The sequence below is a fragment of the Protomyctophum parallelum genome, assembly GCF_964188405.1.
Source record: "Protomyctophum parallelum genome assembly, chromosome: 1".
NCBI classification, from domain to species: Eukaryota; Metazoa; Chordata; class Actinopteri; order Myctophiformes; family Myctophidae; genus Protomyctophum; species Protomyctophum parallelum.
In genome coordinates, this window is record NC_139697.1 from 39,335,279 (window position 1) to 39,349,407 (window position 14,129).

The 14,129-nt window shown below is 45.1% G+C and overlaps 1 pseudogene across 1 annotated transcript in view; it reads right to left on the minus strand.

Annotated features, from left to right (window-relative positions):
* LOC310863306 (hepatic leukemia factor-like) overlaps positions 1 to 13,927 on the minus strand; it is a 35,916-nt pseudogene extending 21,989 nt beyond the window's left edge. Inside the window, exons 1-3 of the transcript XR_014571102.1 lie at positions 12,600 to 13,927; positions 2,863 to 3,155; positions 118 to 291 (exon numbers count right to left, since the gene is read on the minus strand). The product of XR_014571102.1 is annotated as a hepatic leukemia factor-like (transcript). The remainder of the gene's footprint in view (positions 1 to 117; positions 292 to 2,862; positions 3,156 to 12,599) is intronic.
* Between the last annotated feature and the right edge of the window lie 202 nt (positions 13,928 to 14,129).

Below are 14,129 nucleotides of genomic sequence, written 5' to 3' on the forward strand. Positions count from 1 at the left end.
TTCTCAAAATCTACTATATATATATATATATATATATATATATATACACAGTACACACCGTACGCACGCACACACACACACACACACACACACACAGAGAGAGACCAGTTCACTCACCGCGTAGACACTCAGGCCCTCCCAGCATGCCTTGCTGCTGCGGTTGCACCACCGTCTCCAGTCCGATCAGGGAGGAGGACGAGGAGGAGGAGGAGATGGATGAAGAGGATGAGCAGGGAGGAGGGGAGGACGGAGGACACTGGGAGCTCTGGTTGGGCACCGCCGACTGGAGCTCTGTGAGGTGGAGTGGGGGAAGAGGAGAGGAGGCGTTAGACCGGATTCATCTCAATGTGGGGTACCGGGGACCCCCACGGTATCCTCGAGGGGGCCCCCCAGCAAGATGTGGAACAGCTTTGTTTTATCACCTATTTTATATACTTTTATGCTGAAATGTAATTTTGAAAATGGTTGAAAATATTTACCAACACAAATCGTCTCTTATGGGGGTCTCCGGCACAAAATCTTTCACGGGAGTAGACGTTTTTTAAGAACTGTTCCAGAAATACAAAATAAAATGAGTCAGGGGATTTCTGTCAGGGAGGTGACTTTATTGTTGTTTATGATACTAAAGTCATATTTTGATACATTTCTGGAGGAAATCTCATAGATTTGCGGTGGTTCACGTAGCGTTGGAAACCACAGTAAGGAATCTCTGTCCCCCACTGAAGCACACGTCACACTCAGCTCCGTCAAAAAACACTCCAGAGATTTATTCAATTGTGTGACAGTTGTGATCAGTGAGTAATCATTCACTTTGGTTGATGGAACTAGTGAGAACTGACAATGCGCACACCACAATGCACTGACAATGCACTCAAAAAGAAAACGTTCTAATGCAACACAACGTGACACTGATTATGTGCTCCAGTGGGGAGGGAGGCTGCACGTGTAGAGAGAAGTAGCCTTTAGGTCATTTCTGCACCTGAGAATTATAGTTGATTTATAGGTGCCAGCCCTTTCTTTTTTGGAATAAATTAGTACATTTTCACAGTCGAGTTGATGCTTCATAGCCATACTCATTTTGTCCTTTTTGAATGGGGGGAGGGGGACTGACTGAACCCAGAGAGGGAGTGTTTCGTTGTGTTTTGTTTATGCCGGTCACTCTTGCTATTGGCTCGGATTTGTGGAGTGAGCTGTGACTCAGTCATGGAGGCAGTGTCTCAAAGCCACTGGGGTACTACCTACCTACTGTACCTGCAGCAGCTACGATGCATCGCTCCCCCCCCCCCCCCATCTGTCCCCTCTTAGTAAAGTAGCACAGTGGAACAGTGGAATACCTGTGGCGGTGTCAGGGACAAGCGGCCAGCTCCCGAGTGTGAACGCGTGTAGCGGTGCCAGTGGGACGACGTAAAAGAAACTCCAAACTCAACTGATTAATAACAAAAAACAAACGGCCCAAAAAAAGAGGGAAAGGGGAGGGGTGTGTTCGTCCTGATTCATTTCTCCTCTCTCTCTCTCCAGCAGTGGCGGGACGGACGGGGACGGATCTTGGACCTGTGCCAGACCGAGCAGTTGTATGTATGCTTGTCGTTTATCCCATTCTGACCTGAGATCAGATTCATACGAGGTTTCCACTGGACACACACTGGTCTGATGAACCCATTCTGACCTGAGATCAGATTCTAAAAATGTCAGTCGTTCTTCGATTTTTCAAAAAATAGCAGACCTACAAGCTCGTATCGCGCCACTACGGTGGCGCGATATGAGCTTGTAGATCTGCTATTTTTCAATAGGTAAAGCACGACATGATGCTAACACCAAAATGGGTGCCCGGTCAGAATGGGTTATAGCAGCAGACTGTTAAACGAAGTGACTCTATTCCAAATAAAAAAGTAATTTCCTCCTAGATTTCCTCCGTCGTACATGTAGTCCCTATACCCCACCTACTCCCACACCACCCCCACCCATCTCTGTCTCTTCAGTCCGTCCCCGTCCCCCCCCTTTCTCTCTCGTTGGCTTTGCTTTAATTCTCCTTTTTAATCCTTGTCAGTCGGTTGCCTGTGCTTTGGATAAGGTTCCTGTAATGAAGTGCCCTTGAGCAAAGGTGCGGAACGTCCCGAAACTGCTCCAGTGGAGCTGCCCGGGTGGCCAACAGTTTAAAGGTCCTTTCAGTTGGGCAGCGACAGAGGCGGCTACATAGTAATTGATTTTCAATGAGAGCCGTGCGTATATTTTAGACGCGGAGAAGTTGAGGGGTGACAAGTTAACACAAGCGTCATTTTGTGGGCGCGGTCGCGCATGTCGTCCGCGACTGACTAGTCCTGGATTGTGTTAAGGTTGGGTTTTTTTTTTTTTACGCTTACGCAAGTCTCACCCGCCATGAGCAGACCTGGAGCAGACCTGTCATTGATCCAGGCAACAACGTCTGCGTCACACACTCCCCCCCCGTCTGAAAAGGCCTCAAGACTGTGGTCGTACTGGTCAGCTCCCAGGTTTTAGTGTGTGTGCCTGCGTGTGTTAAATTGTGCAAGGTGTCGCTGAAAAAGAGCATTCATGCTCAGAGTCAGCATATCAACCATAAAGGTTCTGCTTTACAAATCATCTCTGTGACTTGTCGGGTGGAAACCTCATATTGTCCAAAACTGTGACTTTTCAGCGTTCAAATTCAGAAATGGCAAAAGTAACGGATCTACAAGCTCGAAATTTGTTTCAGGCTTGTGGATCTGCTACTTTTGACCAAGTAGGGCATTCATTTACAGATTAAAATAAATAAAACAAAAACACAAAAAGTTTGAATATGGAGATAATAGAGGTTTCTGCCCGGCAACAACAACAGCCAAATGGGAGTGTGTGTGTGGGACTCACCTGCGAGGGGATCTGGGCGGTGGTGGAGCTGGCGCTGGCGCTGTGCATGCCCATGCCGTTCTCCGTCAGGAACTCCTCCAGGTCCATGTACTGGAGCTGGAACAGGCCTCCGTCGCACGGCAGGGTCCTCTCCCAGAGCAGCGGGCCCAGGAAGGCCGACTGGGTGCCGGGGCGGAGCGGGCCCGTCGTCGTCCCCCCCGTGGCGCCCGGGGCCACCACCACACCTCCGGCGGCCACGGGCACAGTGCCCGCTGTGGTGTCCTCGTCCGAGTCGTGGGTCTTAATGTCTTTGTCTGCACAGGGCAACAATCAACCAGAAAATGGTCGTTCGTTTGTCCGCATGTGCAACAGTCAAACGTTGATTGTCAAAAGTTGTGTATTTGTCTGCATGGGAAATAATGAAACTAAATGGCCCCGGCATACCAAAGACTATAAACGTGGGACCCAATACCTCCCTGCTTGGCACTCTGCATCAATGGTTGGATTAGCGACATAATAGCTTCATGTCTAGGGGATGTGCTACTTGTACATCGAGCTGCCTCACACTACAGAAACAGGAGTTAGGTTCCTGCCCTACTGCCACATGGATCGGCAAGGCTAATTATCATTATATTAATCATTGCTATAGAGTGTTTGTTCAGTAACATGGGTCTCTCCGACTCTCTCCCCGTCTCTTCGGGTCTTTGGTAAACAGAAAATACATTCGAGGTGGGCTGCCAATTTCATCGAATCAGGAGAGAGTGGTCTACCCATGCATTTGTCAGCTTCAATTTGTCTGTACATTTTTGTTTTTGTTTAATCGCTTCAATGTAATGAGTTCTCTCTCCTGTTTGGATCAAACTGGTATCCCGACCTGAGAATATATGTTCTGTTTTCCTAAAGAGCTGGAGTGATGGGAAGGGAAGACCCCGGTTGCTGAACAAGCACTCTAATGGTAATAATTACTATGGGAATATAAAGCTATTTATCACTAACACCACCTGAGTGTACAAATGGATACATTCATACAATTTTTTTTACTGAGCATAATAGTCTGCAGTTTTCCAACGGCACTGTGTGTACTCTGTATTTTGTGATATTTGTTGGTATTTTTTCATGTTGATGGGTTTGTTGGTATTTCATGTTGAATTGCCAGTGAACCAGCGAATAAGAGTATGAATCTCATGTACTTGACATTTATTTGTTCATCGCTACTAGCTAAAACCATAAAGAGGCACTAATTGGACAGCATCTTTCCCCCGCTTTTAAATATTTCATGATGTATATATTTTGGGCACTTCAGCTGTACTGTTTTTTTTCCCTCTCTCTCTCTCTCTCTCTCTCTCTCTCTCTCTCTCTCTGATAATTTGTGCAATGAAAGAGCATATTGAATGAACTGTGTAATGAATAATAAGGACCCAATTAAATCATAATTAAAAAAACTGACTGAAATGAATTCAGAAGTGAAGTTAATGTACCGACAGAGGAGAGGATGTGAATTATAATACCGTCTATGTCGGGTGGAAACCTCATATGTGCAACTGCAAAACTTAAAATTCAAAAACAGCAAAGGTGTCAAGCTTGTGTGGATCTTCTACTTTGATGTTTTCGTGTAACGCCGTAGTGTAATCAAGTAGGGCGTTAATTTACAAAAAACAATAACGCACACAAAAAGTTCAAATATGGAGATAAGGGGTTTCCGCCCAGAGATGAAAAATGTCACGGAGGACAGGATTATAAGGTAGAGAGAATAAAGGAAACCAGGTAGGGATGATAATTGAAACATTTTAAAGACCTTGAAAGAAGCATGGAATATATTATATTCCACATTTCTTTCAAGGTCTTTTGAAAATAGCATATCTACAAGCTCACAACGTGTAGCCAAGTGTATAGGGGTCCCCCCGAGACCCCAACTTTGAAAACCACTGCTGTATCAGTCAAGATGAGACACTACAACTACATCATTGGTTCTCAAAGTGGGGTACGGGGCACTACGGGGACCCCCCAGGGGTTCTTTGGGCTCCACAGCTAAAGTAGTTAATGTAGCGTCACAATCACTTTAACCACTTCATCTATTTATATGTTGGCTATTCAAACATAGCAGATGTACGAGCTCTCAGCGTATCAAAATACAAAACATTTTCAGATGGGGGGTCAGCGGCCAAATACATTTCAAGTTGGGGGTCCTTGGCACGAGACGTATGTGACGGAGCAGAGAACACAGGAACAGATTCGAGTTCTCAACAGGCCCCAACCCGAACCAACCCCCGAGGGATTGGATACCCGAGCACTGCTACTGTACCTGAGCCCGATCATAATTACTGGTACATACAATATCTCGACCGACCAGTTAGCATAACCCGTTGGGGTCCCGTCGAGCTCGTGGCTGTATTTGAGAACTCTAAAAACAGATGTTGTGCGTGAGCCTGTCCATGCATGAGGAAACACGTGTTGACATCTGGAGAGGAGTCATGCACCCTCCTTACACACACACTCACACACACACACACACACACACACACACACGTCACACACGCACACACACACACACACACACACATGTCACAGCGGATACACCCTCCATTTTGTTCGTTGCTGTCGGGCAGAAACCTCTTATCTCCACATTCTTCATTCTGACCTGAGATCAGATTCATATGAGGTTTCCGCCGGACACACACTGGTCCTGATGAACCCATTCTGACCTGAGATCAGATTCTAAAAATGTCAGTCGCTCTTCGATTCTTCAAAAAATAGCAGACCTACAAGCTCGTATCGCGCCACTCGGTGGCGCGATATGAGCTTGTAGATCTGCTATTTTTCAATAGCTAAAGCATAACATGACGCCAACACCAAAATGGGTGCCCGGTCAGAATGGGTTAACACCCTACTTGATAATACTACCGTAGCACCGCGTTACACAAAAGCATCAAATGTAACAAATCTGCTCGAAACTATTTTCATTCAATTTGAATGCTACCTGAAAAGCATCAGTTTTATAATGAGGTTTCTACCCGACAGCGATGATATACTGTACAGAAGGCTGTTTTTATTGTGTTTCACTTTCTGGCATACATTATTTTGTCATGTGAAACCTGACATATAACAGGTGGCCCGTTCTTAATAGCAACCTAGTCATGATTGACTGCCCCCTAAGCCAATGGTATAGTCTGAAAGGTTATTTCAGATTATCGCTCTGGGGTCTAGAATAAAAAGAAAAAGCGCTGGCTCCCAGAATATTCCTTCTATCAGGACACTGCACATGCAAAGCCACCCCCATACCCCACAGAGGATACGCGACCGCTCACCACGATGTAACCGCCCCTATCACCAGGATGATCGATAAACCCCAACCCGATGGGGATTGAGATCTCGCTCTCCCTCCCCCCGACAGTCCCATCACAAGGTGAGAAATACCCCCTGGCGAGACAGATACGGAAACTGGCCAAATCCCCCCCGTTCACCTTCACGTGACAGATATTACATTATGACCTGTTGACACTGGACATCTCATTCCCTGCGCGTGCTGGTAGATCAGCTATTTTCGCGCTCAAATTTCTCCATCTATAACCACACTACTACTGGAATCTGGATTCCCACTGGGGCCTTAACCGCCCTTATGACCTGTTGAAACTGGACATCTCATTCCCCTGCGCGTGCTGGTAGATCAGCTATTTTCGCGCTCAAATTTCTCCATCTATAACCACACTACTGCTGGAATCTGGATTCCCACTGGGCCTCTTCCACCCTTGAAAAACACGACATATTTCTCCCCCCCGCTGCACCCGTAGATCAGTCTAGGGTCCCCTCTCAAACCCCTCCGTCTAAGACTATGGACGTAGACGTAGCAGCGACCTAGTCATGATTGGCGCTGCCTCCTAAACCCTGCCCCGCACTGTGGAAGTGAGCGTTCCCTGGGAAAGCATCTCCTATTAATACAATATTAGCGCACCCCTCAAAAAAACAACAACAGCTGTGATTGAACCACGAACAGAACGTCGGAAAACGAACGCAAACAATGGCCGCGAGGTTGTGACACAGAAACACACACGTCGCACACAACAGGTCGCAGTTAACTATAGCGCCAGGCGGATGCGTGCACGTGACAATCGTAACCTCGCCTTTGAGGTCGCCTCTCGCCCTCAGATACTTACTGGTAATAATAATATGGGTGGGGGGACGGCGCTTGCTTCACCTGACAAATATTGTCTTCATTTCTTGTTTAACCCATCATTTCCCTCTTTACCAGCAGTAGTTACCACTGCCACTGGAGTAGTGTGGTCATGGTGTTTACCTGGAGACAAAGCCCCTCTCACTGTCTCACTAAAAACATCCCGGTCTACCACACCAAAACACAGCGAGGGGGCAGTGTGTTTCTGCGCCACCACAGACCACACAATGGCTGATAACTATTTCAACTGCTGGCATAGAGGGAAGTGATTGGTGAAAAAACATATATTTTTTTGTTATCAAATGTTTTTATTTTAAGACAATAAATCACAATGACATGTTAACACCATGAATGACTAAAGAAAACAAAACGCATAAAAACAACAACAGCAAGGAAAAGCAAGGAACACAAAAACAATCCCACCCACCCCTCCCCCCCGGGACCAAAGATGCCGCAAAATGTCAGTACTCCTACTACTGTGCAATGGGAACAATAAATTAATAAATAATAATAATAATAATAATAATAATAATAATAATAATAATAATAATAATGATTAAATCATGCCCTGAACCAAATCTGCAATACCAGACCAAATCTCAATGTTTTCCTCTTTTGCACCATGCAATCTTGCTGTAGACATTTCTAGATAAATGATATCTAGAAAGGTCAAAGCCCATTGGCAAAATGACAATGTATGAGGCGGTTTCCAGTGCGAAGCAACCATCTTCTTTGCGGCCGTTACGCCAGCAAAGAAGACACGAATACGGGTGTTATTTAATGGCAACTGGGATACATAATTTAATAAGAATAGAGATGGGAAGGATGTGATGTTAATTTGTAGAATAATCGAAAGATTAGCAGCAATCAAATTCCAAAATGTGAGGACACTCATCAACAATTTGTTGATGATCAGGATTCCTAGAAGACAGGACAACATTAGACCACACTGTATCCCAGCTCCAATCTGGATCTAGATTTGGTATGTCATTCCTCCATACAGTATCGACAGGCAATGTCCCATAACTAGATTCTAATAAATAATCATACAATATGGAAACAAAACCTCTTGATCTAACATCACAGATAAGTCTATGCAAAGGGTGCATTGCAAGGGGGGTCTGCCATGGAAGTTCTCAATTGTAAATAGGAAAAAAAAGAGTTACCCAAAGTACGAATCCCCTAGGGAACTCCATCTGGGAAAACGAATAGGACGATTGTCCAAAAGCAAACCATCATTGTTGAACACTGGGGAAAACGAATTCCATTTCAAATCAATCTTTCAGCCGCTCTCCACACTGTTACTAAGTGAGAAATGATTGGCCCAAAGCGAACTTTGCATTGACTATTCGTTTTGTTTGAATAGATCAGATCTCTCAATTCAACAGGATGAACCAAACTCTCCTCAAGCTCTCGCCAACAGACCTTTATAGTCGAGTCGAAATATCTTAAAAGGGGGCAAGAGTGAAAGCCCAATAGTATAATTTGAAGTTAGGCAACGAGAGACCGCCATCAGCTCTGGCCCGCTGTAACAAGGAAAGTTTGAGACGTGGGCGTTTCCTATTCCACACAAATTTAGATATAGCAGAATGAATCTTAGTCCAATACTGTGCTGGCGGTGGCAGCGGGAGAATAGAACTCACAAAATTAACCCTAGGGAGGACATTCATCTTTATGATTGATACTCGAGCTAGAGGAGAGTTGGGGAATAACGACCATCTGTCTAAATCAAGACAAATTTTGAAAAAACATATATTTACATGTATGCCTGACTCCTGAGTAGTAATATAAATAATACAATAATAAAGAACAACAAAAGTGAGGAGGATAGGACCACAATGGAAACAAGTACCCCAGGATCGTTTTTGTGTTATCCTTTTAGCCTGTGAACTGTGCCTTGTGCTGTTAACATTTCTGACTAATAGTGTTCAATTAGAGAGAGAGAGAGAGAGAGAGAGAGAGAGAGAGAGAGAGAGAGAGAGAGAGAAAGAAAGATTAAAGAAATAAATTATACACGAACTAGAAAAGGTGCACAGTCTCCACCAGGAAAATAGGAGTGTGTGAGATGTTTGGCAAAATGTTTAGGAGTAATATAAACAAGTTATTTTCTTTGTTTGTTTTTTGCAACAATTGTCTTCATTTGGTTGAGGAAATGCAGAGCCAGATCACTGATAGCATCTCTGAGGACAGGATTCTGGATGAGCAGGAAATGTGCAGCATTATATACAAAACGGGCCACTCACTTAGAAGGAAATCTTAGCCAATCAGTTTAATCTGAGAAATCCAACAGACTCGTCTTGATCACATGACTACAGAGATCATGTGTACCGATTTGCGTGAGATTTGGATGAAATCTGTGCGACTAACATAAACAATGTGTTTTGCAGAAATCGGCCTCATGGTGGCGCTATAACTGGCAGATGTGGAGGGATGCAGGGGAAATGTTTTTCCAAGTGCAGACATAAGTTGTATACAGATCGATGCAGTTATAGGTAAAAACAGGAATTGCCCTGTTATAGCACCACCGTGAGGCTGATTTTGGAAAAGGATTAGTGGCATGTTGTCTGCGGCCTAGTGGAAATGTGCGTGTATAATTTCACTGAAATTGCACAGTGTTTGTGATTTGTGGCATTTTGTTCGAAACGGACCAATCATGTGAGCCTTGGAAGCCAATCAGGATGGAAGTTGGGAAATGATCCGTGTTGATCACATGACTATGGAGATAGTGTATACCGAATTGTATGAAGTATGGATAAAATGTGTACGAGTAATCTACATTTACATCTACATCTACATTTAGCATCATTCCCAAAACTTAGGATATTTTGTTGTTGTTGAATAACATTTTGTCCACAATTCCATGCTGTGTTGATGTGGTACCATAGGAAAGATGACAGATTTCTTATAAATTAAGTAAGGCAGATGTCTAACAATAATTTAAGTCTTCAGAGCATGAAATGGTTTCATTTCACACTCTCAAGGGTTAAAGATCTATAGGGGTCCATTTGGTTTAATACCAACTCTCCATCATTTAGCCGAGGACAACGTGGAACCCCTTCAAGAACCACTGGTGGTCCCCAGACCACTAGTTGAGAACCACTGGACTAGAGGGGAAGAGAGAGGTTGGGGGGGATTGACTGCTCTTGTCAGAGAAAGAAAGAAAGAAAGAAAGAAAGAAAGAAAGAAAGAAAGAAAGAAAGAAAGAAAGAAAGAAAGAAAGAAAGAAAGAAAGAAAGAAAGAAAGAAAGAAAAAGAAAGAGATAGATGAGTTGAGATGATGTAGAAAATACTAAAAAGGATGGAGGCAGGGTATAACGGATGAGACAAGCATGGATCACACAGTCACACTGTATGTGACAGGAGCTCTGGGCCCACAGTCATTACCACCACAATCTGATCCTCTCACTGTAGCCTAGCTGCCTACATCAGTAGTTCTCAAACTTTTTCATACCAAAGAGGACGCCCCAATTGATATATCCCATTCTGACCTGAGATCAGATTCATACGAGGTTTCCGCCGGACACACACTGGTCTGATGAACCCATTCTGACCTGAGATCAGATTCTAAAAATGTCAGTCGCTCTTCGATTTTTCAAAAATAGCAGACCTACAAGCTCGTATCGCGGCACTCGGTGGCGCGATATGAGCTTGTAGATCTGCTATTTTTAAATAGTTTTGTGCCAGGGAGGGACCCCCCACAAGAGAGGATTTGTACGGCTACAGCAGTGATTCTCAACCATTTTAGGACCCCCAGTTTGATACCATTTTGATCTCTGGGACCCCAATCTACACTGTAGTATCATCAATGAGTCCAGTGACTGTTAATTTAACAAATGTAACCAAATGGACCCTACACCCTAACAGTACACTCTGAGTTAGGCTACAGCCCACAAGGGTCCATGTGGTGGTTCCTAAGTTATCAGTCATTTTGGCTGGGGACCCGCTAGAACACCATCAGCAGAATCAAGTGGGTCCCCGGACCCCATGTTGAGAACCACTGGCCTACATACAGGAGAGGAGGCAGTGGTGTAGACAGAATGTAGCAGATGAATTATGATGGAGGTTCAGAAATGTAAATCAGCTGAGAGAAACAGCAGTGAGAGAGAATGAGGAGACAGATGAGCGATTAATGAATATGACAGGGAGAGAGTGAGAGAGAGAGAGAGAGAGAGAGAGAGAGAGAGAGAGAGAGAGAGAGAGAGAGAGAGAGGTGAAAAGATAGTTAGACATGTGAGAGAATGTGAGGGAGAGTGTGAGTGAGCGAGAAGAGGAGAGAGAGCAATGCGCTAAAAAGAGTGGGTGTACATGAAGGCGTCAAACAAAGCTCGCCAGGGGACATTGGGGAGAGAGAGAGAGAGAGAGGGGGAGAGAGAGAGATGCATTTTAACTGCTTCGTGGAGGGAGAGAAAGGCAGCAGCCACAGGCACTAACTACACTAATTCAAAAGCAAGCTAGCTCTCTCTCCCCCACAAACAAAACAAAAATTGAAAAGGAAGAAGAAACAAATATGGTTAAAGAAGCACAAAGAATATGTCTTCCTATAGGTGTTGACAATGAGGCTGTGGGGCGTCTGTGTGCCTCCTACCATGACGTTGAGGCTGTCAGCTGTGTTTACTGTCATATTCTGTTCCCACACAAAGCACAAGAGAGGGAGAGAATCAAGGGTGCAGTTGTGGCCCATGGCCACAAGAGGGTGGAATTTGTTTTCCAGCTTGCATGTGCTGTACACACACAGTACAGCACACAGTGTGTGCTGTACTGTGTGTGTGTGTGTGTGTGTGTGTGTGTGTGTGTGTGTGTGTGTGTGTGTGTGTGTGTGTGTGTGTGTGTGTGTGTGTGTGTGTGTGTGTGTGTGTGTGTGTGTGTGTGTGTGTGTGTGTGTGTGTGTGACAGTATAGCCTAGACATCTAGTGATGACACCCGACCTCACTACAGAATAAAATCATATATTTTGTATCATCATACTAAATTAGTGTGATGATACAAAATATATCTTCATTAGTATTAGGCTACTTATCAAAAAATAAATATTATCAAATATTTTTTATATAATATTATGTGACTGAATACATCTATTTTTGGATCAGAGGATTCCAACTAAAAAAATTGACATCGTTCGCGGGAATCGCGGCCCACCCATCTGACCGCTTAACGCGGCAGTCATTGGTGGACAAAGATTGGGGATGACTGCTGCAAGGTAACAGGTATTTATTTGGTTATAAAATAAAATATCACTGCATGACACCCATGTGGAATATCTCAGTAGTTTGGTGGTCAGATGATGATATTACTCTGTAAATCAATAACAGGCTATGAACTGATATGTCTGCTTGCTTTGGGTCCATTTATCTTGCTTGGTTTGATGACTAATTGATTTGTTGAGCTCTGGCTGTAATCTTACAATTACTGTATCAAGATTGGCAGAGAAGAGGCTATGATATTGATGAAGAATGAAGTGAAAACAGTGTGTGTGTGTGTGTGTGTGTGTGTGTGTGTGTGTGTGTGTGTGTGTGTGTGTGTGTGTGTGTGTGTGTGTGTGTGTGTGTGTGTGTGTGTGTGCGCGCGCCACACGCACTAGCAACTCACTCACCTTTCATTTCACAGCAGTCTTTTGGGCTCCTCTGGTCGGCTTTAATCGGCAGCTGGAGCAGAGACTTGAGGTTGGCCATGGAGGTCAAGTGTCCGCCGTTGGGGGCACTGCCTCCGGGGGGGTTGCTGGTACCGAACTGCGGGCTGGCCGCCCCGGCCGGGAGATCAGGTGGTACTGTGAGGAGCTGTGTGAGGGGTCTCGACATCACGGGCACGCGGGGAGAGAGGAGGAGGAGGAGGAGGAGAGGGAGGGAGAAGGGTGGTGGATCAATAAATCCCCCTCGATCAAAGCAAACTCTTCTTGAAGTTGTTGGAGGAGAAATCAAAACAATCCCAAAGGCCTAATCCGACAGCATGGAGGATTGACAGACCAGACGCGCTGTCATGGGAGTTGAGTGACGGCGTGTGGACAGGTGGAGGGGAGAGGACGCCTACACACGTTCTGCTGCTCTGCTAGTTCTCTTCAACTCGACAATTTTCCATCAAATCTCTTCCCAATACTGCTGCGACTCGTCTCGCCCGTCGTCCCATGAAGACAACAATTCAAGAGGGAGACCGAGAGCTGACAGGACAGGAGAGGCTATTTATCTCCAAAAGGGAATCATTTCTTCATGAATCTAATTCATTGTGCCAGAGGCTGTAATAATAATGTGAGGGCCTGCAGCAGGAGTTCCTCTCGCCGCCGCCACCACCTCCTCCTCCCCTCCTTCTGTGGACTCCTCACAGCGGGAGATAAACAAACTTAGACCTACAGTATCTATAAGCAGATACGAGCCTCGGTCCAAGCAGTAAATCCAGGATCCTGGCTGGGAAATGCGCTTTTTCATTTGAAGAGAAACGTTTTTCCCCAGTGTTTGTTTTGTCGTGGGGGGGAAGGGGGGGGCTCGGCTCGGCTCGGCTCTTCTCTTCGGCCGAAGCAACAAGAAATATTTCCCCTTTTTATACCGAACCAAAAAAACAATAAACGCCTGAAGAAATCACAATGACAGCAGCCTAGCGGTAGTCCATGGAAATGAAGGAAAGAGAGGATCTGTGCAGCTCTAGAATGGAACCCCACACAAACTGTCTCCTCCGAGTCCTCGAGCAAACAAAAATGTAAAAAAAAGCCCAATAATGATGGAGGAAGGAAACTTTGAAATAAATGGATGACGAGGCCCAAAGAAGAAGAGGTGTAGAATGAAGTGGGGAAAAAATAAAGAATCTCCGCAAAAGAAGAAAAAAATATAATCCAACAATATGAGGACTCAAGATAGATGGAGCTGATGGTTCTTGTTTTTCCTCTCTCACACACACACTTTGTCGCTCACTCCCTCTCTCTCTCCCCCTCCCTCTCTCTCTGTCTCTCCCCCTTCCTCTCTCTTTCTCTCTCTCTCTCTCCCCCTCCCTCTCTCTCTAATACACACGTTATTTTCGTCTCGCTCTCTCTCTCTCTCTCTCTCGCTCTCTCGCTCTCTCTCTCTCGTTGGAGCGGCAGAGAGTCAGCTGGAACCAACACGGGGCTGCTCGCCGTGACGTCACCGCTCACGGGGAA